At 40.6% G+C, this 26,334-nt stretch overlaps 1 long non-coding RNA gene across 3 annotated transcripts in view; it reads right to left on the reverse strand.

The window, feature by feature from the left end:
* Positions 1–5,617: 5,617 nt before the first annotated feature.
* Positions 5,618–26,334, reverse strand: part of LOC106019814 (uncharacterized) — a 60,979-nt gene continuing 40,262 nt past the window's right edge. Inside the window, exons 3-4 of one of the 3 annotated variants that reach the window (XR_002406057.4) lie at positions 18,631–18,867; positions 14,767–18,358 (exon numbers count right to left, since the gene is read on the reverse strand). This is a non-coding gene — a long non-coding RNA (uncharacterized lncRNA). Of the gene's footprint in view, positions 6,563–14,766; positions 18,359–18,630; positions 18,868–21,872; positions 24,816–26,334 lie in introns of those variants that run through there. The other 2 variants (XR_011811410.1, XR_011811411.1) reach the window with 2 other exon arrangements.

Raw genomic sequence — 26,334 nt, forward strand, 5'->3', positions numbered from 1 at the left:
CTGAAAAAGAACCACCCCCATCCTACTATCAGATTTCATCTCTGTATTAGATTTCATCTGCCTATTCCTCATTTGAGAGCAGAGCTACGTACAGCCACCACAACTCTGGAATAAATAATAGAAATAGAAATAGAAAATGTTTGTCCGGGAGCCTGCACCTCTCAGTTACAAAAATGCTGGTTACCATACAGTTCAGCACATGAAAGATGGACTTAATACATCAAAAACCACTCTTTTACTGGCCATAGTTTCTAGCAAGACAAGCTTTTTTTTTTTTTTTTTTTTTTTTTTTAATTAAAAAAAAGCATAACCAGGTTTGAAGTTGGTAGAGAAGATATACTGCATTGCATGTATAGTCAGTAGTCTACAGAAAGATTTCACTGGAGCCTTCAAAGCATTATTAAGACAAACTGAAACAAAACAAGAGCCTCTGTAGGTTAAACAGTAATTTAGTTTTTCTTTTGCCTCAAATAAAGGTAATCCTATCAAATAGCTATCGAACATACAGCAGAAATAATAATGGAAGTGCTATTTGTTGGTTATGTTGTAATGAAACTAGTTGCTGCCTCCCAGCACTTTGTATACGTCATGGGATCATAATGTGGTTATCAGACATGGAAAATAGAACTATTCAGTCTCTGCTGTCAAAGCATTACTCCTATTCAGGGCAGGGACTTCCTTACAAAGCTATTTCCAGTGTGTGTTAAACTGCTTGAATGGCAGCAGGTAACTGTTATTTGCACTGCACCCATGTAAGAGCACAAAACAGCGCAAGAGGGGAGAAGGCTGGAGATACTTGTGTAACTTGAAAGCCATCAGACCAGTGTAAATCTGAGGTTAAATGTGCTCTGCTGCAAAATCTGCTCTGCAGCATCAGCTCTTTGAAAGCACACAGCTCTCACCTGGGCACGCACGCAGGCTGTGTCAGGCAGCACTGGCTCCGTCAGAAATTTCGCCCTTCATGTGGACTGGAACCGCTTTTTAAGGGTTGAAATTATTCTGTATGTGTGCAGTTCCTGATCATGCAGATAAGGACAAAATTAAAGAGTGAGGTTCTTTTTATTACACACCATTTCTCCAGGTCCCTCACATACAGAGGACTCAAGCTGGGACCGCAGTTCACCTGCTTCTGCTTTAAGCTTTAAGCTTGCCTGACAGATCTCATTTGCTAACTCGGGCTTTTATACAAGCCTGAAACCACAGCTTCACTAGAGCAAATGGAAATTTACCATTGACTTTACAAGGTCAGTAGCACATCTCTAGGTTAACATGAGGTCTTAACAACAGAACCCAACTAAAATTACAAGAAATTGCTACTCCAAAAATCACAGCTCAGAATAATTCACTGAAGCACAGTAGTTTCATGTAGTTAAAAACCTAACTGGGTGCTTACAAGTATGTATGAAAATGGTTGGGAAAAGGCTGTATCATTTAAAAAAAAAAACAATGTCACAAAACTGTTCGCTTCCACAGAGTTTTTTTAAAAACACAAAATCATCTTTGGAGCACTAATACTACTTGAAATTAATGAAGTTTGTTTGTGGTGCATCTGAAGGCATCTAAACCCACAGTTATCATATAACTCCTACTGAAAAATATAACATATAACACTAAATAATGAAGTATGTAGCATTCACATATATATAACAAAAGTATTCATTGTCAGTTTCCCTGGGTATATCATCATCAGAGAGCGAGACATATCACTTAATTCTCCAATTTTTAATTAAAAAGTTTATCCCCTATAAAGCTTTTAAAAGCCACACCAAAGAGGCTGTCAAAACAAACAGAAAGGAATTGCCGGTTGGTAACACTCACTGAAATGGGAAAGTGTATTTCTGTAGCTTCATAAAATTTTAAATCTGTGCATGGTGTTGGATTTCTTCTCACACTGCCTCCAGCTGCCTTGTTCTGCTCTGCTGTTTCCTAGAGCGACCCAATTATCATCACCCAATTAGTGCTGGAGGAAAAAAGGAGCTCCTGCCAGACAGAACTCCTTAAACTGGCTAGCATAGGTCCATAAGGGCAGGAATTAGCGCTTATGACCTATTGTACAGAGTCGTGCATCAAATGCATTCAAATTTGTGAGACAAAACCAGTAGAAAATGAATTAAAATTATTTACCACTGAATACAGTGAGGTTTGTGAAAATATTGGCAGTAGAAGCATATAGAAGAGATCCTTATCGCAGCAGTTCAGCCACAGGTGCTTCCCCATATTACTACATTATTCTTATCCAGAATAAATATTTAATGTTAGTATTAACAACGAAAATCTGTAGCTCCAACAAGTCTCTGTGTATTTAAAGCTCAGTGATGATTATCCACTTTAAAATCAATCAAAAAGTATGTGTTAAGCAATTTTACACAATACACTTTTTCAAAATCGTAACAAAAAAGCCCCCAGGTCCCAGAGACCCCTGTTCAGACAGCAAGGCCCCTGCCCTGGCTCTCTCCTCTGCCCAGTGAGCTGTTCCCAGCAGCGCTCTTTATTTCCCTTCACTGACTTTTCTTTTTCCATGGATGTCTTCAACATGCACAAGGGATGGATGAGTGCAGCGCATCTGCATGCTCCAGCAGAGGACAGGATTCCTGGCAGGAACCCATTACTCGCATTTTTCTAGTGGTCCCACTTTACCTCTCAGACTTTTCTCCTTCTTCCCATGTTCCTTGGTAAATTCCCTCTGATATTGCCTTAGATAAAATTTTTGCCTGGCACCCAAGAAGAGCCTGTGGCCACCCTTCTGCGAGCCATGGTGCTTTGGTTTTTGAGAGGAGGCAACCGAGAAGCCTCCTCGCAACATTAAAACTCCTCAGAGCATTAGAAAGATGCTGCAGTCAGCAGCACTGTGTCCTACCCAGGGAAGGCTTAAGCCCCCATCTGCCATGCAGAAAATACTAGGAAAGGATTTTTGGGTAATTTTGGGCGTCAAAAGAACAGAGAACCCAGTGCGGGCAGTGTTGCTCCAGGTATGCTGTAAACTTCACTTCCAAAAAATTTACCTGGTGGAATGAGAAAATGGGCTTCCTGCCGCGATGCTCTCTGAAATGCATGAGTGCAAGCTGGATTTGATTGTTTTGGGGGCTGTTTACATACTATTAACTTTTTCCCCACTCTTAAATTGAAAGCTGTCAATATGCACCTAAACACAAACCCGCCCTACTCAGAAAGCTCATCTCTTTTTTTCTAAGTCAAAAGGTAAGAGTAGTAAAGAAAAAGTAGCAGAGGCACAGGCTTCTACTGCAAAACCTTTCCACTTTTCTTTGTCTTACGACTTTCAGGGCTCTTCACAGCCTTTAACCTCTTTCTCATCAGTTTCTTCTGACTGCTCTTTTATTACCAGCCCTTTCTGGCTTGACTTTCCAACCCTTTCCTCTCCTTTCTATATTCTGTGCCTTGCACCCAACCGCCTCTGTGTAAATGTCTTTCCTTGCACCACAGAGCGTTACGGACACACATCCCTCCAATTAGTCCATTTCTGTGGAAACATGACAACTTTTCTCTTTGCCTTTCCTTTTTCAAAGGAAAAGTGGATCTGCCTGGATTTGGTTATTTCTTACAGCAATTTTTCCTTTCTTTTTCTATTTTGGGAGAAAAAGAACAAACATTTCTGATGTCTCTCACACTATTTTGAAATGAAATTTTAGGAAACCCAGGCAGAAGTTAAAGACTCTACTGAAAATAAACAGTGTTTTTAACAGAGCACCATTCTTTGATCTGAGCAAAACTTTCTCAGCGTTTTCTTTCAAGTGGCCTGCAGTAGTCTGCTGGGGGAGGACAGCCTGGCCAGGAGCGAGGTGGTGTGGGGAAGAGGGTGGAGAAGAAACAAGACCAAAACACTGCATCAGACCCTCCTCCCTTTATAGGCTCTTTCAGCAGCAACAGGCTCTTTTGAATATAATCACTTTATCTTGTGGTTTTAAATCGAGGCCTGCTTCCAAATAGCAAAAATCTTTATCAAATGTAATTACTGGCTAAAAGCAATTGCTAAAGATGACTGATAGTGCTTGTGCAATTACCGTTTAAATGCTTATTTCTAATTACTATGCCCCAAGACACCCTCCTCTTTGCAGAAGGCTGCTGTGCGGGGGCACAGAGGCGCAGCTCACCTCAGGTCACAGCGGTGCCAGTGCAGGCGAGGTGAAGGCCACCGGTGCCACACAGCCCTGTGAGGAGGCTCGGACGCTCTCTGTGCTGCTCCAGCTGCTGCCCCCTGCTCCTTCCCTCACACGTCGGCATCCACCTCTCTCTCTGTGGTGCTCAAGGCCTCGGGACTGCCTCAGACCTGTGGGGCAGTCAGCAGCAGGGCCCCCTACTGTGGGCTCCCATCAGTATCTCCAGGCGAACAGCACAGAGCCCACGTCTCACTCTCCAAGGGGTGTAGTGGCGTGTGTGGTTCCCAAGGCAAGGAGAGCCATGCCCTGCGTGAGGGACACCAGCACTGAGGGTCCCCGCGAGGCCGGCCAGTCACCCTCCTGCCCGCCCCGCGGGGCCCTGGGGCCCGGCCCGCACGGCCTGCGTTTGGCGGGGTTGGACGGGAGCGGACGGAGCCAGGCGAATTGCTTCCATACGCAGCCCAGGCATCCTCTGCTGGCCAAATCTGCTTCTCTTAATTGGGATTATTTACAAATGCATTGGATTTCTTTTTCTCTTGTTTTAGTTAGTTCCAGGAGCTATGGCCTGGATTCAAAAAAATAAGAAGCTGGGGGCTTTTTGGTTGGAGATTTTTCTTGGGATAAGACAAACAGGGAGATTAAAAGCATCTCGGAGCTTTCTATATACTTGTGGGAAGAGTAATCCCTATTAACACAATCAATGAAATTGCCTGATGGAATTGAAACTGTTTATACAAGCAACGGTTAGAGCACTTGTACTATAGTATGTATGTGGAAATAAATGGTGCTGAATTCAGCCTCTTCTTCAGTAACCACAGCAGTCTGGGACCAGTTGTTTTTTTACTTTATTTAAGCTCAAAAGTCCACCCTGTCTTCACGTGTGGCGTAATTCCATTATTAAAAAAAAATAAAAAGAAAGTATAAGGGAAAACACTTGTCCCTACTGCCTCACTATACCTATGTCATAGGGTACAATAGGAGTCTCTTTTCAAAGCCTTGTGCAAGTAATGATGTAAAGCTGTGCTTTATTTGTGCTGAGGAATGCAGCATTAAAACCAGGCTTCTCTGTGGGACATCTCTGGGGGGACCCGGAGGAAGCCTTGTGCAAAGTGCTTCCTGCATTTGGCTGCTTCTCCCAGGAGGGGACTGAGATTAGGGACCTAATTCCACTGAACATCCTCAGTTTTTCTAGCTGTCCGCAGAACAGGCTTCCTGCAAAGAACCTCATCTAATTAACTTAAACTCGTGACTGACTTACTCCTGCTATGTTATGAAATATAGATATGATGGCATGTTTTCATACTGCATAGCTGAACTGTCCTTCCTCAAATGCCCCACAGTGCCCCATCCTGATGGCACTGTGAGCAATATGTTTAAAATGGGCACGCTGCCAGCAAATATAGATGTTTCCTGTCCCTTCATGGGTCCCTTGTACTATCTTGCCTGAAAGACTGAACGTATTCCCCAGTTCTAATAACAAACATTGTAACCTTGCAAATAGCAACACTTGGAGTTTCCTTTAATATTTATATTTTTTGACCCCAAAAGGGAAAAGAATTTACCATACATAGACTGGAAAAACAGCGTGCTAATTTCACTTATCAAAGGCGTTCAAACCAAAGAGTCTGACACTAATAATAGTATGTTAAAAATATTCTTGAACACAAGAGGCATTACTGTATTGTACCACACGTCGGTACCTAGCTCAATGTCGGTATTTCCACATGGTAATTTATCTCAGCTCCCAGCTCCCAGCTATGATGACATCAGAGGATGAGTTCAAAGTGAGGCAGTTTTGTGCTTTATAAAAACAGTTTAAAGATAAAAGCCAGTTTTGACTTTAAAAAAAGAAAGAAATTAAGAAAGAAAGGAAAATGAAACTGTTAGGCACTACATTAACCAAACAATTCTGTGAAAGGAAAATGCCAATCAGGAAGAGATGGCAGCATTTTGTAATGAAACCGTATTAATCAAAATGATCGACTACTGTTGTTTAATGCCTTAAACAATGCTCAGTTTCTTTCCCACTAACTCATGCAGTTGAGGAAATGGTAGAAATCATATCAGCTATTGAACAGAGTAGAATGAAATAGTAGAGCTAGCCTCCTTTACATACATATTAAATGTTGTCCAGAGATAACGAATCCACTGTAAATGTAACAGCTTTTCCATCTGCCTGAGTATGCAGAAAAGAGAAAGTGTCAGAATATTTTCTATATTTATAATTAAAATAAATAAATATCAATCACATGGCTTTAAGCATTTAGTTTTTTGTAAATCTTTCAAAACTTTTTTGACCCAGGACTTGGTGCTCTGGAGCTTATCAATGACACCAGGGGTCAAAAGTGTTAGTGCGACTAAAATTACTTGGACAAAGCCAGAACCAGGTCAGATCGCCATGGGATAGTCCCACAAGGCCTCCTGTAGGCTGCTGCCACCAAGGAGTTCTAAGGGAAAGAAAGGAAAGACCATGAATCAAACATCCCAGAAAATTCACAAGCAAATGTGTTATTAATCAAGGAAAATAAAAACAAAGTTTATTAAAATGCCTTGTAATAGTACATTTCAAAACAACACAAAGACATCTTATGTGATGACCATTTTATCACTGAGGTTCATTCCAATTGAGTTACATTCTTCAAACCCAAAGAGCCACAAGTGTGCCAGAAAGGAAAATAAACACTGGAACGATGTGTGCAGTCACACATCTAATTTGATGATTGATCTCACAATTTAAATAGACACTTTCCACCCAAAATAAATGCAGAAGTATATATCAATGACACTTCTGCAAGCTAAAGCTAATGGCAGGTCTGGTAGAATTTACACATTTCTTTCCATGTCTAACTGAGAAGTTCAAATTGGGACCTGAACGAAGTCAGTGGGTAAGAAAATAAAGTAGAAAGGGTCTATGTTCTGTTAGATTTGGAACGCCATATCAAAATATTCTTTAAATTACTGTAACATTTCGCATTCATTCCATAAATATTTATGAAGGGGACAGATCCTCACATGGTGTAAACTGCCTTAAATCCATTGGTTTCAGTGAGCCACATAAAGTCAAGGAAGCTGCAATAGTTTACGTCACGCATGAGTTTACCCCAGTATGTTTACGTATGAATTTTGAATTGAATTCTCCACTGCTCCGACTCTGGGGAATGGATGGAACAGTGACAGCGGATGATTTAGTCTTTTTCGCTCTAACCCAACATCAAAAGATGGATCCTGTTTCTCCCCTCCCACAAGCTCTTGTTTACATGAGTATTGTCTGTGAAGTGACTCATGGGAGCAAGGATTGGGCCTGGTTTTGCACTAACAAGGCTAATACGGAGTGATATTTGACCTGATCAAGTTTTTAAGCTGAAGATGAAGGTCAAAGTTACAGTTTTATCAGTTACATTTTGGAGCCTTTCACTTGATCATGACAATGCCATGTTCATAATACAATTATTGTAATCATATTTCCAGTGTTGCTTGCCTTCAGTGGAAACAGATTGCATTAAACTCAAAAGCCGCCTGCAATGGTATGCACATTTCAAAGTCAAGTAAAGGTTATAGAAGAGGAGCCTGGATTCACGTACAATCAGCACTACTTCACTAGAGGTATTTTTGAGGCTTTTGTCAACTTGGCAATTTTGCTAAAAATAGGCATTATATAAGAAGAAACAACAATTAATAAGCAGCTCACTGATTGCACAGGCATTAGCAAGGCTCTGGGTAGAGTTCAGGACTCTGCACAATACTTGGGTTGTTAAGATTTCTTCCCACATACAGGAATTTGCTTGAAATTCATAGCAGAGTGGCCAATGTCCCTTCTGTTGCAGTAGAGAACCCTGAAAATCTCCACAGCTTGTCACATGGTGGAAACCAGCATACCTTCGCTGCAGCCAGTGGCCACTCCTGTCTGAACTGAGCTTATTTTGACTTGCAGTCCCTGTTCAAATCATTAGTAACTATGAATAAAACTGAAAAAATTGGTGTATTCTTTCCAGCCTTGCTTTATGAAGAACTTTACCTGTTACTCTGTGCAATTATTAGTCATCTCCAGTCACTAACAAATAATTACATTAGAATTAATTGCCTCCAGTCTTATGAGTCCTGAAGTAGAATAGGTAAAAGTGGAGCTGCTGTATGACGAGGAAATGAAATATGTAGTAAGTGTCTTCATTATTTGAACAGAAGCAAAATGAAGATTTATCACCTCACTAGCTCCAGAGACTGATGGCTAGAACAAAAGAAATTTTGTTCACTAAACAAAAAGTTGCAAAGTAGTTTTAAAAATATATATATATAAATAAATAAAAAAAAAAAATTAAGCTCTCATGGAAATGAATTCCTGTTTTGCAGAACTTTTTAGCATATTAAATAAATCCTTTTTCTTCTGACCCCAAATGAAGTGTTGGTTAATTTTTGTAGCCTTTGTCACCCTCTAAGGTATCTAAACTGAAATTTTGGAGTTAAAATAAAAATTTATTTTCCAATAAAAAAAATAAACTTTACTTAAATATGTAAAGTGAGTTTTTTGTTGTTGTTGTTTGTTTTTTAATTCTGTCACATTATTCATTATTCATTATTCATTAGAAGATTTATTCTTGATAAAGTGTTTTGAAACTTGCATTTTTGGTGAATAATGATAGTAAGCTGAAATGAATTACCCAACTATAGTTTATAACACTGCTCATAATCAAGGAAGAAATCACAAACATCTTGCTTCTAGAAGTGCAGAAGAGGTACTGAAGATGAAGCCAGACAGAACATTGTGTCTATACAGGGAATGATTTAGTTTATTGGATGTGATTTCCATTCTTATGAGTGGAAAATTAAGCAGCTGTAGGGGCAAATCAGGATCTCAAAAAATGGTGAAATCCTATTCTCTCTGCCCCTAGCAGAGCTCTGTGTTATGAACACAGGCTTGCTTACGGAGGTTCGCCCTCATGCCTCGCTCTACAGCATTGCTGTGTCTCCTCCCTGCCATGTGTCTTACATCCACACATCGCTGCACTCCGGATGGCTCCGCAGCCAGTGGCTCCCAGCGCCTGCCAGCACTCACACAAAAGCTGAACGTGACACTCCCAGGCTGCTCCAGGGAAGCTCCTCAGACTTCACCCATGTAATTAATGGGGAGTACGGGAACATTACAGAGACCAGACCCTAATCAGACGCATGGTAGAATGGGAGACTTGAGTATCAGGGAGGATAACAGTACTGAAATGCAGCATGTACGTACATGTATATACTAGAGCTTGTTATAAGCACACTATTATAGTCCAATAAATACATGACAGTCAGCTCCACTAGCCCTAGCACTTTATTTAATTTTCATAGATCATCAGGTGATCATGTATCATGTAGTCTGACTTCCTAAAAAAAAAACACAGGCCAAAAAAACCTCTCCTGATATTTTCCCTCTCTATTAGTACAGACTGTCTTCACCTTGGAAAATATCACTAATGCGAATACTCGGAAGAATGAGCAGAATGCTGTTTCCAGCACGGTATCTTTGCCAGAGCGTGCTGGCTCCTGCTGAAGCCAATCCAGCCATTGTGCGTGCAGAGGGCAGATCACAGCTCTAACCGGCTAAAAGGAAACTTTGCAGAGCGGATTATGTTACTTCTGAATCAAGAGTTCAGGGTTTATTTTCAGAAACTCCCAGCTAGGGTCTAGTGGCGTGTAGTCTTCTCAGCCTGTGGCAATATAGCACCAAATACCTCGAGAAATCTGGCTCTGGCACCCGGTCTCAAAAAGGAGAGCGTGCTCGCAGGGCACGGTACTAGTGCAGAGCCCTCCGAGGGCTTGTGGCTTGTTTGCAACAGCCTGATCACAGGACCGGCTTCTTGGATTGCAGCTGCCTCAGGGCAGGAATCATGGCTTTGTCATTTCCTTGTAAAATACATAGCTCCGCAGCTCTCAATCTCTTGCACTACGAAAACACCAGGCAAGCTATTCAGGAGCTGGTTTAGCTAGTTTATAAGAATACCGGTACTTGTTTCACATCTCCCAGTTTGCAAGCTCACACCATCAAATCCTACTACAGCAGGTAGAGATCTGAAAGAAAGCCTTTCTGAAATCCTGACCAGCACCGTAGGGTTCAGCTTTTACCCTAGGACAAGCCCCCTGAGGGATCCCACTGCCAACAACCCCACTCCAAGTTCCCTCTCGAGAGAAACGCCGTGATCTGTGTGCTGCGTGGCGCTGGCTGCTTTTCAGGCCCATCCTGCAGGTAGCTGCTGCATGCATGCCAGCCATGCCAGGAATCCAGTAATGCCCTGGGAATTTTCCCAGCCCACGGTGTCCAATCTATCTATCAAAATAGAAGGTTATGAGCTCCTAGGTATTCTGAAATGCTAATATTAACACAGTTTTGTTTTATATCAGATGTAAATACAGCTTTCTTTTAAAGTTTGCTTTTTTATCCCTTGTTTCAAGATAACAGACTTAAAAGGAAGATATTAAATAGTGTCTAAACTTAGTAAACATTTTCCACAAGTGCCAAGATTGAAGCAGTAATGAGTGGTGGTCTGTACTGCAACCTGAACCCCACTAAATACACCAAAATATTCACTTACTTGAACATTTAATGAAGGCTAAATATAACCCTTAAAGCATGAAAACAGTGATTTCAAAAGTTTCCAAGAGCCTCTTAACCCCCCCACTGCCCTTCGATTTTGGAGCAGTGATGAGTGATACTTCTTAGCTGCTTCAGCTATCGCTGCGCCTCTGCCTAGAGGTTTAGGAGGGAAGTTTTCTGGGATTCTGCTACTTCACTAATGACTCTCCAGCTGGGGTTTCTAGCATGGACTGAGAGGAGCATTCTCCCTGGAGCTTATACAGGTGTCATTTGTATGAGCCTTCGGTGGTTTTATGCAAGTGATCGCTCCAGGATTCTTAACAAAACAAGGCAAATGGTCTCCTTCATTTCATATATTATTTAAGCAATAACTTCACTCTTGCCTCAGGCTTGCAAGGCAGTAATTGCAACCAAAGTAGCACTTACCCACAGAGACGCTGATGATGTATTTGAATATAATGGCAGTGTATACGAGCTAATTCTGATTCAGAGAATGAATAATTGAACTATCTAAAGAAAACATTAAAGAAATGTTAAGGCTGATCAGGAAGCTGGGTTAGCATATATTACAGCTGATAACATACATGATACAATGGCAGAGGAACAACTGCCCACATCAATGGCTGCAAAGCTCACAGTAATAAAAGATAACAGGAGAAGTGCCATATTTTAAAGGACAGTTAGTGAAATAAACCACCTGGATAAACCTGGCTAGCCCATTGCAGAAAAATAACTTGATTACCATGGGCAAAGCACACACCTCATTTTAATGCTCAGATCTACCTGACGACACCTTTCTCCTCTCCCTTTGCAGTTGCACTCATTAAAAAAGTCCAGTAAGTGAAAGTTTCCATTTGAAATGAGATGATGTTCCTGCTTACGTGAGAAATTACTAGCAAAGTAATATCAAATCAAATAACTATCAAATACGAAATGTGAACAATAGTCAAATTTTGCAGCACTGGTCCGGGCTTGAGCCAGTGATAGAGATGTGCCCCAAGCTGCAGGTCATGGTGGGGGCCGAAGGGCGCCCAGAGCAGGCCGGCAGCAGCTCTGCCAGCTGGCCTAAGGGCGAAGTCGTGGCTGTGTCAACAGTCATGAAAGAATTTCCTATCCATTGTGCGCTCACGCAGGGTGAATAGCAGCAAAGAATTAGGCTTGGAAAAATAAGGATCTTGCTCAAAATTACAAGTCCTATTTTACCAGTTTACTTGCTTACACAACGTTTATCAGACGAAGTAAGCTTACCTTGGTGTGCTCACACGAAGCAGCTCTGCACGCATGAAAAATAAGTCTCTACTGGCCTTACTAATGGAAACAAGAGCCTACATGACTTGCCTACAGAGTCACTGTCAGGCAGTTTCTGGCTAGGCCACATAACAATTATTTCCTGATTCTAACCAGTGCTGCAGTCTTACCAAAGACAGCAGCTGCTTTAATCTCTTTCAGCTATTCAAAGTTAACAATCCCCTTTAGTAAAACAGCAACTGATTTGTGTTAAGCTCAAGTCTTTTGGAACACTTCAGTGAGACATCTAAACCATCTTTTTCCTAATGAAGACAAGATCTGTACATCTAGCTCTGAGCACAGCGATCTCTTGAGCTTGACTGGGGACAGTAGGCACCAAATACAAATAATAAGCATCAGAGGTGTTTCTAGTTAGAAAGAGGCTTCTGCAGCCAACTTGTGTTGCTAATTAGAAGCAGGGAGTTGCCTTCCCCAAGCACACAGAAAGAAGGTGCTCGAGGCTGGTTAAGGATGAGCATTCATGAGCAAAGCAACAAGCAGCAGTTAGAAAAACATATGAAGTTACAGGGAAAGTAGGCCCATTGGAAAGAAAGGAAAACAGCAAGCAGTCAGTAAAAATGATGCTGGACATGAGCACTGAGGAGGAATGTGTGTTCTGCAGGGTATGTTTCAGGAAAGCAGTTCTCTCCCTCCTGCCCCAAGGGCGTTAACACAGGCTTTGCTAGAAAACGGTTCTCAAATGCTCTTTGCCTGCCACGTTTGCTTTAGCAGAACTGGCTGCAACTGTGCTGAAGCCTGAAGCCTGTCCAGTGCTACCCTGTCCCGGCCCTGCTACAGCTGCAGTCAGAGAGGACCACAAGGAAAACACTTTACCTTAGGAACTAAATTGCAGAGTGTCCATGCCACGCGGTGATGCCCCAGGGGAGAGCTTCACTACCATGGGGCAGCAGGTTTAAAGCAATGCATGCATTACATTTTAGCAGTGCAGAACTGTAAACTGACATCAAGTCAGTCCTTCCAACCATCCTACTGTTGGTGGATATTTAACTTAATTTCCACCTGAAGAATTATCTCTCTACCCCCTGACACACACTTATGCTCAACTTGGTTGTCAAGAAACTGGAGTTTATAGGAACCTTAGGGAAAAAAAGCAACAATGTACAAGTCAGTGTTTTATTTCTTGGACAGACTTTGTATTTTTGTACTTTTCTATTTGCCACACAGCAGAGTAATTTGTTAAGGTCTTATTTAATTTTCACTTTTCCGATCAAAAATAGCCAATGATGTGTGTGGGGTCCTCCTTTTGTTTGTTTTTGGTGGCCAACCTTTTTATTTTAGGAGGGTTAGAGAAATAATTATTGAACCCTCTTTGGATAACAGCCAGAGGTTGTTTTCCTTAAGCTGCTCCAGGTTGTTACAAGGCAAGGTTGAAACTATAGGCTTTCACATGGCATTTGAAAAGAAGGTGGTGAGTCAGAAAGGCAGCAAGACACAGGAAGGCTGCTCCAGGTGGCAGAAGCAACAGGGTCAGAGAGAAGGCCACTTTAGCTGAACAGAGGAGAGCAAAGAGAGGAGGTTGTTTAGTGAGGCTGGAGTTAGCTCAAGAAATCCTGGGGAGAGGCCTTACAAACAAGAAGGGCAGTTTTGAATTGCAGCAGGAAATAGTGGAGCTATTTGAAGTTGGGAGCTTTGAGTCTGTGCTTCCTAATCTGGGAGACTCTGGGTGGGAAAACTGCATTTCCACTGGGACCACAGAGGAAGAATCAGCAAGCAGCTGAAACAGGGAACAAGCCTTCAGCAGATCTAGGTGATGTGAAAGACCAACAGGTTTTAGGCATCTGATGCCGAATACCAGTCACCTGGCTCTCAGCAGTGCCAGGAGAAGGAGACAGTGGCTGTGCCAGGGAGCAATTTGTAACCCACAGGCGTGGGACTATCCCTCTCTGTGCAAAGGGAGGAGGGTGGGAAGAGGCCAGAGAGCAGTACAGGCAACAGAAGATGCTCTCATTTGTTCACGATCATTCCTTCTTTCAAACATTTCTGTTAGAAACCCTGTGTTGACACCACAGGTTCACTTTGCTAAGAATGGAGGATGAGGCAGAGAGGAGGATTTCAATCAGTATCACAGCTTGGTTTCAGCTTAGAGATCAAACACGAAGAAGGACTGCAGTCATTAGTCACCACATCGTAGATGTTCAGCGTATAAAAGGACTAACTTGAAAAAGAGAATCCAGCAACTGTGGGGCCAAGAAAGGAGCAAGCCAGGCAATTATACAGGTGTGGGTGCAGCTCAGAACAGATTTGGATGGAGAGGCAAAACCTGCACTGAGCTCAAGGACAATGAGGGGAAAGCCATGGAGAAGAGAAAATGGAAGAAGAAGGACCTCTACCCAGAAGGCAGAGTATGATGTGGTCAGACAGAAGCCCAGCTCTGTGTACAAATTGTGCCCAGCTTTCTGAAAGAGATTTCTGAGTGGCCACACCTGCAGACAGTGCTGTAAATTATGCATTTTTATATGCCGACATGCTTTTGGGATCTCAAAAATCTGACATAATATGTTAAATAAAAACAATGAAAAAAGAGCTGAGGCTTTGGGGATTGTTTGGAGACATTTTTTAGTTTTTAAAAATCATGTTAAATTCCATGCAACAATATTAAGAAAGCTGAATGTTTTTAGAAATATGGGGGAAAAAAAAGCCTTTTTTTTTTTTTAATACTATGCCAGGGACTTTCTTAGAGTATGTTATTGGACATCACCAGAGATGTTATAAGGAACAGAAATCAGAGGAATTTCTGATATTCCACTTGTCTACATGATTGACACTTTAGCAGAGTTAATTTACATTTTAGGAATTTATTAGAAGTTAGATTTTCCTTTTTTGACTGACATTCAAGGTCCACTCTACTAGAGAGCATCTTTCTGAGTGCACAACGAGGGAGGTAAATTCATTATTTTTGTTATTCAATGGGATTAGCAGCCTAGATTCAGGTTAAAGTGATACAGAAGGGCATTAACTAGTTCTAAATGACTTAATTCCTTGAAAACAGTATTTTTTAATGTGCTGCTAATTAAAATATTTAAGAACTCACTGTAACAACATTTTGAAAATAAACCAGAAGAATCAATGTAAACAACATATCATTTTACAAACTAAACGGAATCACTTAAAATCCAATGTAATTCTATGTTCCAATAAAAATAAATATATATACAGGTGTCAAGTTAAGATCGTCAAGCCTTCTCCCAAGACACCAGCTAAGAATGAACCAAAAGTTCAGATTAACCCCTCTTATACTTGTTCTTACTTATTTGGAATAGACAAAATAGTTTCTGTGTAGCATCTACTTCTGATGCTTATAACGCTGCTCAAGAGCACTTTAAATGAAGGAGTAGGAAAGTCACCAAGAAATGCTTTGGTGAAAATTCACCAGAAGCATCTCTCTAGGATTGCAGTGCACTATTATCAAACAATACGTTTTCAGGTTTTTAGTCAACGTTCCTAAAACCTAAGATATTTTCATTGCAATATGTTTTTCTTATATAGTGTTAGAAATCTCATTATGGCAGATGTGGATTTAAGGAATATGCACTGTGCGACAAGACAGCATTTAGCAGTCCTGGTCCTCTTAATGTCTAGCTTTTTTTTTTTTTTTTTTTTTTTTTCCCCTTCTCTTCTCCAGTACATTGTATTGACCCAAAATTACATATTGATTATGTTTTGGAAGGTACAACAAATTTTTGCCCCTTAAATTCAAATTTATTTTTCTCTTTCATTACTTTCTTAGTCTTAAGAACGTTTTAAGTACTGCTTAACTGTGGTGTGGGCAGGATAAAATCAAAATATTAAGGAATAGTCATTCAAGGCCAGGTACATGAAAGAAACCTTGTGTCTCTGAACAGACTGTTCCCTCCACCTGGAAATAGTTGCCTTATAGAATCTGGTATTTGCACATTTCAAATCCCTCTCTTTTCTTGCATTCAGCTCCTCCAACACAGCTAAGTAGTTTTGGCAGTTCAGGCGAAAGGAATGAGGTAACAGCTCATTTCCTTTTCATTCACAGGTATTTCCCTATGATTTTTGAGTCTTCAGTTTTTAGTTTGGGAGATACGTCCTTGGCCACAAAGTTGTGGAACGTAGTTCTGTGACTCCATGCATCAACCAGAATATCACTCTTCACGTTTGGAATCACACTTACTGTACTGTACTAGTGGTCCTGGTGTGCTGCAGAGGAAATGCTTTCATCTTTATTAAAAAGTTTAATAGACTGCATGGCTTTATCTGTTTCAGAAGATATCATCTTTAACGATCCAGTGCAAACAGATACTCAGCATCTAGACGACAGACAAGTGGGGAGCATCAAATCATGAATGTAGTGCTTCACCCCATTTTAGAAAGCTATTGTTTTCTGTGCATGAGCTAACATCATACTGCTTGATGTGTAGTTAGGTTAATTCTTCCTCCAGGATTTATTTTGGTTCCAAATTAAAACAAATAGATGTGATAAATGCTATTTTGCAATTGAAAATATAATATTATATTAGAAGGCTATTTTCTCCGTGAATAAAATACAGGTGGCAGTTTCAACAGGTGGCAGTTTCAGAACAGGAAAGAAAAAGTTGTAATTCCCAAATAGTCTAGCTCAGTAGGTTCCCCACCTACAGCCAGTTGGCAGAGACCAGTTCTAGTACAGAAGGCAAGAATGCTCTCCTAGGTAATCTAATAATGCTGGAAAAACTTAGTGAGCAGCAGAATGGAGGTAAGTTTTTGCCATGAGCTCTGAACACATATGAATGTGCCTCACCTTTGAGCAGTCCATTGCTCACCTGTCAGTTCTAAAAACCCAAAGATCTTGTCCATGTCATCCATATTGTGATTAAACTGAGTACTATATTTTGAAATGCCTTAAATTTGACAAATGTAGGGTGACAAAGGGGAATAACAATGCATTTTCAGCTACTTGCCTCTTCTCCCTTATAAGTCTGCAACTGTTGTCTTTGTTGATGGAAAGGTCCAGACAACTGCTAGCCCCTAAGAAATTAAGAGATAGACCAAGGACAAAGAACAAGCACGCATAGCCTGGACTCTTCAATTTGTTTCTCACTCAAGTTGCAAATGGATATAAACCACAGAGATACCAGTGATGCTGCCAGAGGAAGATTGTGCTGTCATTTTGGCTGCGATACTTTTGAAGAGAAAGGACAAAATTGTCTACTCCGACAATTCCCCCTGCCAGCCCAACCTGACATGGTTTTTGAAGAAGGAAATTTACCACAAGTTTCTTTGCAGTCCTGACAGTCATTGACAATTCTCACGCGTGTACAGGATTCTCCACAGATCAAAGATCAAACTGAAGGGTCAGTATGAAGAAATAATGTATTTACCTTCATGAAAGGATCTTGAAGAGCTCTTCAAAAAGCAAATTAAACCCAAATATTATTTTATGTTCCTACTGCAGAAAGGAGCACTGCAAGTCAACTGAATGCCATCTTAACCAGCCGGGCAGAAAGCCAGAGGGGCAAGAGGGTGTCAGATGGAATTTAGGCCAGGCAGGCAGGAAACACCAAGAGGAAACACCAGCAGCAGCTGTAGAAGCAAAAGAATGGGCAGAGGCTCTAAGACAAATAATAACAGGCAGAGTGTAGCAGCAGTAGCAGATGTCAGAGTAATGCTTTCTGGAGGGGGATGGGATGGCATTTGTAAAGAGAAGGGATTTTTTTTTTTTTGAACACTTTGTATTAATTATCTGAAAAGGGATTCTTCCCCCAGGCCCTTTGAAACACTGTTATTTTGGATTAGCTTGTGAGGGAAGAGACTCGACTGAGCGTCCACTCAAGATGTGCAGTGCCCAGGACAGGCACTGCTCCTGATCCTAGTTTCATGTATGGGTTTGGACTCTGAGTGATTTGTGGAGATGATGTTAAGAATAATTCTGGAAATAAATTTAGTAGATGGATCCCTTATTTCTCTAGTGGTATTACCAGTCTTTCTTTAGGTTTCTATAAAGTGGAACTAGCAGGGAGAGGGAAGAAGTTCTGCTCTTCCAAAAATGGTGCAATGCTGCTTTTGTCAGGCAGCAGTTTATATGCCAGTTCTTACATTTTAAGGCTGTTAATTGGTTCCATCAGTTGCTTAATTCACTTCTTAGTGAGATGCAATACTTGCGTGACAACAGATTGTCATGGTGATGTTGGTCATTGAGTTGTCATTCCTGAGAAACTTGCCTGCTTTCATACAATATAGGAGGAACTTTGCAGAGAGGATATTAAACTATCTCAACCATGTTTATCTAATGCTATATCGAAGGGGTGGCAGATGACAGAAGAGCTGATTGGCCATTTTCTCTCAAACACCATCAAAAGAGCAAGAGCCACATGCAAGACTTGAAGCAAATAAAACATCCATTCAATCTGGAAGCAGAACGTGACTGGAAATAAAAAAAACATGAAGAGAAAATTCTAAGTATTAATGATATACATTAATTATATCATTATATGTATATAATCTTAATGATATACATTAATTATATCATTGTTTCACTCAGAGAAGGCAGCATCATTGTACAAATAAAAGAAATTATATTCAAACAGCTTAATGAATTTAAAGAACTGGCTTTGGAAAGTAAGCCAACACAATGGAGCCGTACCAAAACCACACATTAGTAGCACTTACTCAGTGGCTACTCACTCCCACGCGCACCTCATAATCAGTGGTTGGACCACCAGCTCCCCAGATGCTTTCTGAGGCGAACCACCTCATCCTGCCTGCCAGCCGCGCCGTGCTGTGCAGCCACCTAGTGCCTCTGAGGCTGCTTCTGTGGTAAGGAGACCCGCTTTGGCACCGCTCCTGGGACGCACACATGCCAGTAGTCAGCAGCTGCCTTCTCCCTGGATGCGAGGGCAGCTATCTGCTGCACAGCAGCCCTTCAGGAGGCACCTGGTATTTAGAGGATGGGGAATTCATAGCGTCATTTGGGTTTTTCCACCTCTGTCAGAACCTAAGAAAGGATCAAGGCAAGTTGTTTCAAGGAGGTGTGGATTATGCTTGGATGGGGGGAAAAGGAAGAAAAAGGGAAGAACTACAAACTGAGTGGTAACAAAAGATGCTAATAATTTGTTGGGATTTCTTTTAATTGACCACGCCAAAAAAAAAAAAAAATACAAACACACACACACACAAAATTTAAGCACATGAAATGAAAATCAGTCGTTGGTTCACATGGGATTATGTGGTTTGATTTTTGTGAGGTCTTTTTCAACGTATTATTTTTCCAGTTACAAATACATGTAAGTCCACATATAAGCAATATGACTTCTCACACAGTTTCTAAGGACCTCTATTGAATCTCACCCTATATTTTTAGTTACAACATTTCAAAGTTTTATTGTATTCAACATATGAATAAAACACCTGTCCCCCCAGTTTCATAGGGCAAGTGGTCAGAATATAACACAACAGTAGCAATTCTCTACTTATTGCTGAGCCGTGAACAGCATGGGGCTCCAAATATTCCTAACGAAACCATTAGTCTCAGTCTGTGAGTCCTGTGTCAAGAACAAAGCAGAATGCTAAATGAATTCTTATGACAGCATCTACAGTGCAAACAGATGTTTGTGCAAACCTGTGAATCTGACATTACCAGAAAATTGTTAGAAATAATACTAAAGAATTGATCTAAGATCTGTTTTCAGGAGTCAACAAACACAAATCTTATTCATATTCCCTGCTTGTCCTGCCCCAAAAAGAGTGAGATGAGATTTCCTTGTGATACCCGGTTTTTGATGTAGTAAAAACAAAAGCCAGACACAGACGCAGGAAAATATTATACTGTGTGATAGCATAGCAAATGAAACTCAAGATTTTACAGGTGTGAAGTGGCACACACGAGTCCTAACTTTATATGTGCAGTGATGGACTCTGGGTATTACCATGTCAGAGAGGTATTCTGAAATTACTGTAGGTGGTTCTGTGAAAATACCAACTTAAGGACCAGCAACAGCCAAAAAAACAAGCAGAATATTATGAATGCTTAGGAAAAGACTTAGGAAAAGAGTCAGGAACATAGCAGAAAACATTATGTCATTATACAAATCCATAGTTCACCCATATATTGAATATACCATGTTGCTTAGCCCCATCTCAGAAAGGGCATAAACAAGAGCAGAAGGAACGATCAAAGGCATGGAACTTCTTTCACAAATAAAATCACAAAATAGACCAGGACTTGTCAGGCAGCAACCATTGAGCTGACACAACAGGAATCACATAAAACTGAGCACCATGGAGAAGGTAAGCAAGGTAAGTCTTAGATTCTTGGCCAGTGCCATTCTTCCCTGACCCCTTGTCAGTCTGTTTGTCCAGCTGCTCCAGGTTCTAGACTAGGACTGTTAAGACTTCAGTAGCTTCTAAGTTCAGTTCTTTCCTACCTCATTCACTTTTCAGATCTTAATCTTTCTGTACAAGCTGTTTGCAGCATAACTTGCCCTGTGTATCTAGCCTGAGTCACCTCCTTGCTACCCTCTAATCTCTTTGTTCATCTGAACATTAGCACTTCCCAGGAATCATGCAGTAACCTATGCCTTACCTTCCAGTACAGCTCAATCTTCCTGAATTTAATTTCAGTGAACTGCTTTTCTGTACTGCCTGGCTGTTAGAAAATATCCTCCTCTGCTCCTGAGGCTCTTACAATGGAAGGGATGTCTCTAAGGGTGAAAGTGTCCCAGAAGGTTGGATATAATGGTGTACCTACATCTCTAGCAAATATAGGTACAGCATAACCAATCTTCTCCCAGGAAGTAGGCGAAGACACACTGAAATCTGGTGACATCCAACTAGTCTGGCATGTACCATCAGAAGCAGCTCCAGTCACATCTTTGCATGCCTTGGCCCAACAGAGGAAATGATCATGCTGTCCCTCCACAAAGCACTATGTAGGGTTGTGGACTTCCTGTGAGACAGTGAACTTAGTCACCACTCTTCCTCTGCTTGCAACACCCTCTGTACTGTAAATCATCCATCAGTGAGAGCATCCTGTATGAATGCGAGGGACAAGGGAATATCTAGGGGCCATGATCTAAGGGTCATGGTCTACAGAGCCTGTAGTCTTCCGCTGGCTTAGGAGGCAGAAAAGGACTCCTCCTCACACAGCTTGGGCCTTTTCCAGATCAGTCTCTCAGAACAAGCCATAGGATCACATTAGCTTTTCTAAAAGGGTAAGCAGCCTCAGATGGAAGAGATAGTGAGCAGACCACTATAGGCAACATTTTCACTGATGTCAACCATTTCCTCTCCTCCACACGTGCCAAACTGACACGCTCAGTCTAAACAGACAGGGCCAGCAAACATCTGGTTGACACAAGAATCAGGAGGTCCTAGCCCACAAACAATGTTTTTGCATTTTTACTGTAATGTGCTTTTAAGTACACCAAAGATAGCAGTGCAATAAATGAAAATCCATTCCCCCAGAACCTTGTTTCTGTCCCCATCAGGTTTGATTCATTATATAGATGCAAAAAATCTGTCTCCCTTGCTGAATTTCTGTCAGATACACGACCGAATGCACTGTTCTGGTAGTATCCTATGACTTAACTTCAACTTAATGTTATATTAGCCATATGCAGCACTCAAAGAGGACAGAAGGGCCAGGGTGAAGTCCCTTGGAATTCAGTTGTTGGCTGCACGTCAAAGGAGCACAAAAGCTCCAAGTACTTAAATAAGGCAGTTTGTACTTATTGACAGGAAGCCTTCACTAAAGTCATGATACAAATCTCCTTTAACATTTATTGACTATTTACACTTAAAACAGCAGCAAGAAAAGAATGTACTCAGAGAAATTGAACATAACTGCAGGCTATACTTTTTTAATGATATTTACCTGACAATTAAAATTAAATTTATTAAAAGTAAAGGTGAAAATATAATGTACACATGCATACTGTAAATATGATTTATTATGCATCTTGCTTCAAGTCTGAAAATAGAAATGCACAAGTTATCTTCTTGAAGCACAGAAATTCAAATCTGAGTTTATCATCTTTTATATAAATACTGGTTTACACTTCTTCACAATTTCTTCAAATCCAAAAATATAAACCAAGTCAACCTAGTGCCTTTTAAACAATTTCTTTTCCCCTGCCATTGCACATGAATTTGCATTTATCAGCTCTGAACCTGTTTATTTCTGCATTTCCCATTTATCTAGCTTAGGTAGGTAAATCAGACATAGTTATCCACTTTATTTCCTGTTTGACATGTTTCGTCATGCAACCAATCTCCAAATATCATTTTTGACGAAAAAAAAATAACCTTACGAATACAGATCTGAATTCTTGTAATACTACTTATATAAGAACAAGTTCTCCTCCACATTATGTCAGTGATAGTACTGGCAACTACAGATAGATTTTCAGAAGCAAAGAAATAGAATAAGTGCTGAGAATTATTCACATAATTATTGATCCATATTACTTTTAGTGACATTGTTAAATCAGAAATATATGTCAACCTGAGGACATTTCAGGATATTAATCTGAAATCCACATTATTATATACTAAAAATGCCTTAAATCCTGCATGAATTAAGTGGTCCTGAACAACCTTCTAGACACTAATTCTGCATGAGTTATCATAACTGTACTTTATAGTAGTGTAATCCCTCCAGTACTCTATGTTGGTTAATTCATGAAAATTGAACAACACATAATACATAAGACTATCATGGACCAGTTTGGGCTGGCATACCACGTAGACAGACCTGCAGAAAATATTTCACATAGCATCTGCACTCACACTAACTAGTTTATTATTCTAATGGAGCCCCACAAGGAAGTACAATCAAGTTAATGTCACAATTTACAGCTTTCCACGATGCTCTAATATTTTTGTAATAGTTTAAAACCCAAATATGGGTATGTTAATGGAATACTTTCAGTCCTGCAGTTATTCTGTAAGATAGATCAAATTAAAAATTGGCATCCATAAAACCTTTTTTTCCACTGACAGGTCATGAAGCACTTGATGAAGTCTTGGTATCCCTGCTACATAAGAAATTTAATTTCCCACAGAAGCACGAAGAAATTTCAGTATAGTCCAGTGGGCAAAACATGTTTATCAGCTCTTGGGGAGCCTCCTTATGCATCTCTACAGGTTAAATTAAACCTGTGCTTAAAGTACCTCATCAATGAATTGCAATCTGTTATTTCCTTCATTTGGGGAGGTTATGTGATACTTTCTTTAATGTACATGAAGCTAATATAGTGCATTTGACGTAGACTACAGGCAGTTAGAAGAAATGAGAATATGGTACAGGCCTTCTGATCCTCAGCCTTATACCTGTTTATGACTCACTGACACTGAAGGAAAAAAAAGAACCATTGCGTTTCCCAGATAATTCTCGTTCCCCACTCAAGAAAGGAAACTGATCAGTCTGGCATTAGTGTGGACGAAACACTTCCATTACGGTAAAGTTTCTGGTAAAGTTTCTGGAGGGTTACTTCCCAAAGTATAAAATGAGTATAGAGCATCCCTTTTATAGTGGTTGTCTTGATCTGCAACTGCCAAAACGACTTTATTCTCAAGAGCCAGTACTTTTGAGAGTTGTTTTGTTGTTGTTGCTTTTTAAAATTTTACATAGCTGTTGGAGACAGAGGGAGGAGGAGAAAAAAGTTGCTCTCCCTTTAAGATTTAGTTTGAGTCCAGGTGGCTGGACTGAAGCATCTAGCACAGCTGTACTCCCAGAGCGAGAAAGATTTGGTATGTTCAAGAGTGACCTGAAATCTCTGGTTTCAGGCGAGTGCTGAGTTTTTATCTTACATCACTCTAGTGAGATGAAAGCAGCACGTTTATAATGCTCGTCTGTTTGTATGGAGGATTAACAATACGAAATACTTTCAGTTTGACTTTGTAGGAATAGTGAATATTGCACTTTTCAAAAGAAGGTGTCTACAGGGGAAAGTAGTGATAACAGAAGAAAGCAATACATCCGTGAAGGAATTTGAGCAGGCAGAGGCCTAGAGAGTTTAGCTTTAAACATGGGCACGCAACGCCAAGTCTCCACAGGGGCAAAAGTCTAATAGAGGCAGCACTGGAGACCAGAACCAGCCACCATCCTCCTCCACTCTTATTGACAAATACCAAGAACTGCCGGAGGCTCTCCTGATTCTCTCATTTCAGAGAATTTCCAAGATGAGAACTTATTTCAAGGTAATGACTCTATTAGAAGATACCCTGAATGACTTTCTGTATTATTATTATTTTTTTTGTAACCTCCATTTCCTGTACAGTATGCAATTACTAGGAGGGTGGAAACTTCTGAACTCCCTAGGAGAGTTTGCTGTGTCTCCCATTTCAGCTTAATAAAATATAATCTGAGTTGCAGCATCTGTAAGATGGACTTGTTCCACAACCAGCTGTTCTAAGTCAGGTTATTCAGAGGATGAGGAAGAAAATAGATTTGCAAGAGGGATGCTGAAGTGATCTGATAAGAGTAGCACTGTTAGATCTTTGGGGTTTTAGAATATTTCCCCTTGTCAAAGGAGTTGAATTGGAAAGAACTGCCACTATTATGCTGACCAAATTCTCACTGTTCATTACCACATTCTCTGTGTCCATTATCTTTCTTGGCTACCTCAGGACTTTCATGACAGCAAACCACTCTCTTCATTTGGAAAGCAGCTCTGTCAGAATTCAGGTGCTGTGCGGTGTTCCTCTGCCAAGGGTGCTGCCGTATACCAACCTGAACATGGCTCTGCTGGAATTCACCAAAGCAGGGCTGCACGCTGCCCTGGCCCCTCAGGAGCTGAGGACATGGTGGGCAGCCCACAGGCACACTGGAAGGCAGCAGAGATGTACAGAGTGGTGGTCAGAACAAAAGTCACAGCTGCTGTCTGTTAAAGGCATGAGGAAAATGTACACAAGTCAAAATTGTAACTGAAATTGAGAAGCATTGGGCATTAAGTTGTGCCTCGTTTTTGTCACTGTACCAACTGGCGATAAACTCTAGAAATGTCGATTTTTGCAAAATAGCCAAGTGCTTATAGTCCATGGGAAAAGGGCAGCTTTCTGGAGTAGACGTACTACTGGCCAGGGCAGTTAGGAAAGGTGGTTATGGGGAAGCAGAGGGGGACTGGTGCACTCTTACTTTTGTCTGCACAGAGCTCTCATTTAGCCCTGGATGAGAGGATTTGTTTAGTCAGGACCAAATTTATGAAAACAGCCAATTAACAGCCTCACTTAACTAGATCCATCAAATGAAAGAAAAGGGAAAATCAGGGACAAAGAAGTGGGGAAAACAGAAAAAGATTGAGCAAAGTGCTTGCCAGTCCTGGAGCTTTTCTATCTATTGCTAGTTAACTCCCCCTAATTATTTGCTGTTAATGGCATTAAGACAACCTATCTAGTCCTGTCTAGAGACCCTCCAAGATCAGTCTGTAGTGAAGAACTGAAGTTCAATCAGAAGGTTATTATTATTATTATTATTATTATAATTTTTATTAGCAAACTATGACTATCAGAGAGTTTAGTACAGGGTTGAAAAGACATTAAAAAAGTCAGCCACTAGATAACTTCCTTTTTGGCTAACAGCTCAAACTAAAGGGAAGCGAAACCTTTTTCATTCTGAAGGTAGAGGCAGGCATACTGTGCAATTTCTGTTAATTCTCTCACACACAAAAAATAATTTTTGATAAGAAAAAGAAAAGATAGGGAGCTTAATCCAGCATCACCAGCTGCCACAGGGGTGTGTCAGATCACATGAGATTTATGCAGGAGTTGCTCTAAACGTGCATCAGAAACATCTACTCTTTTCCACAGAGTAACCAAACGTTGCTTCAGCCCAATGTTCCTTCCGTTCAGTTGCGTTTTAATTGCTCCTTGGTAAACTGCACAGATTTACATTGCTTACAGTACATAAAAGAGAGGTTCACTAGCAAACAATCTATTTTCAGGAGGAAAAAATCCATGATGGGAGAGAATGGGGTTATGCATTTGTATATATGGAATGATATTAAAAACAGCTAGTAGGAAAAAAGTTTTTACTTCGTTGCTGACCATTCCACTGTACTGTCATCCTAGAATAATGCCTATATGAAAAATGTCTAATATTTGTATATTTTATTTATATATTTACTTACATTTTTTAGTCTTAGCAGCTCCCTGAATTTCACAGCTATAGATGCAACCTGCACATTAAATACGTTCCTACAACATGACACTGAGATCTATTTTCCTGTTATTTCAGAATGAGACAAGTGTAGTAGTCCAAAAGCAACACTGACACTAAGAAAATATCTCTCAACTGCACGGGGTAAAAGAAAGGTCTTCAGACACCACAGAAATGGCTGTAGATTACAAGACAGGGACTCCTTTCTTTATTTCCTGCTGTACACTTCCTGAAGGCATTTGCTG

Source organism: Anas platyrhynchos, chromosome 9 (assembly GCF_047663525.1).
Source record: "Anas platyrhynchos isolate ZD024472 breed Pekin duck chromosome 9, IASCAAS_PekinDuck_T2T, whole genome shotgun sequence".
NCBI classification, from domain to species: Eukaryota; Metazoa; Chordata; class Aves; order Anseriformes; family Anatidae; genus Anas; species Anas platyrhynchos.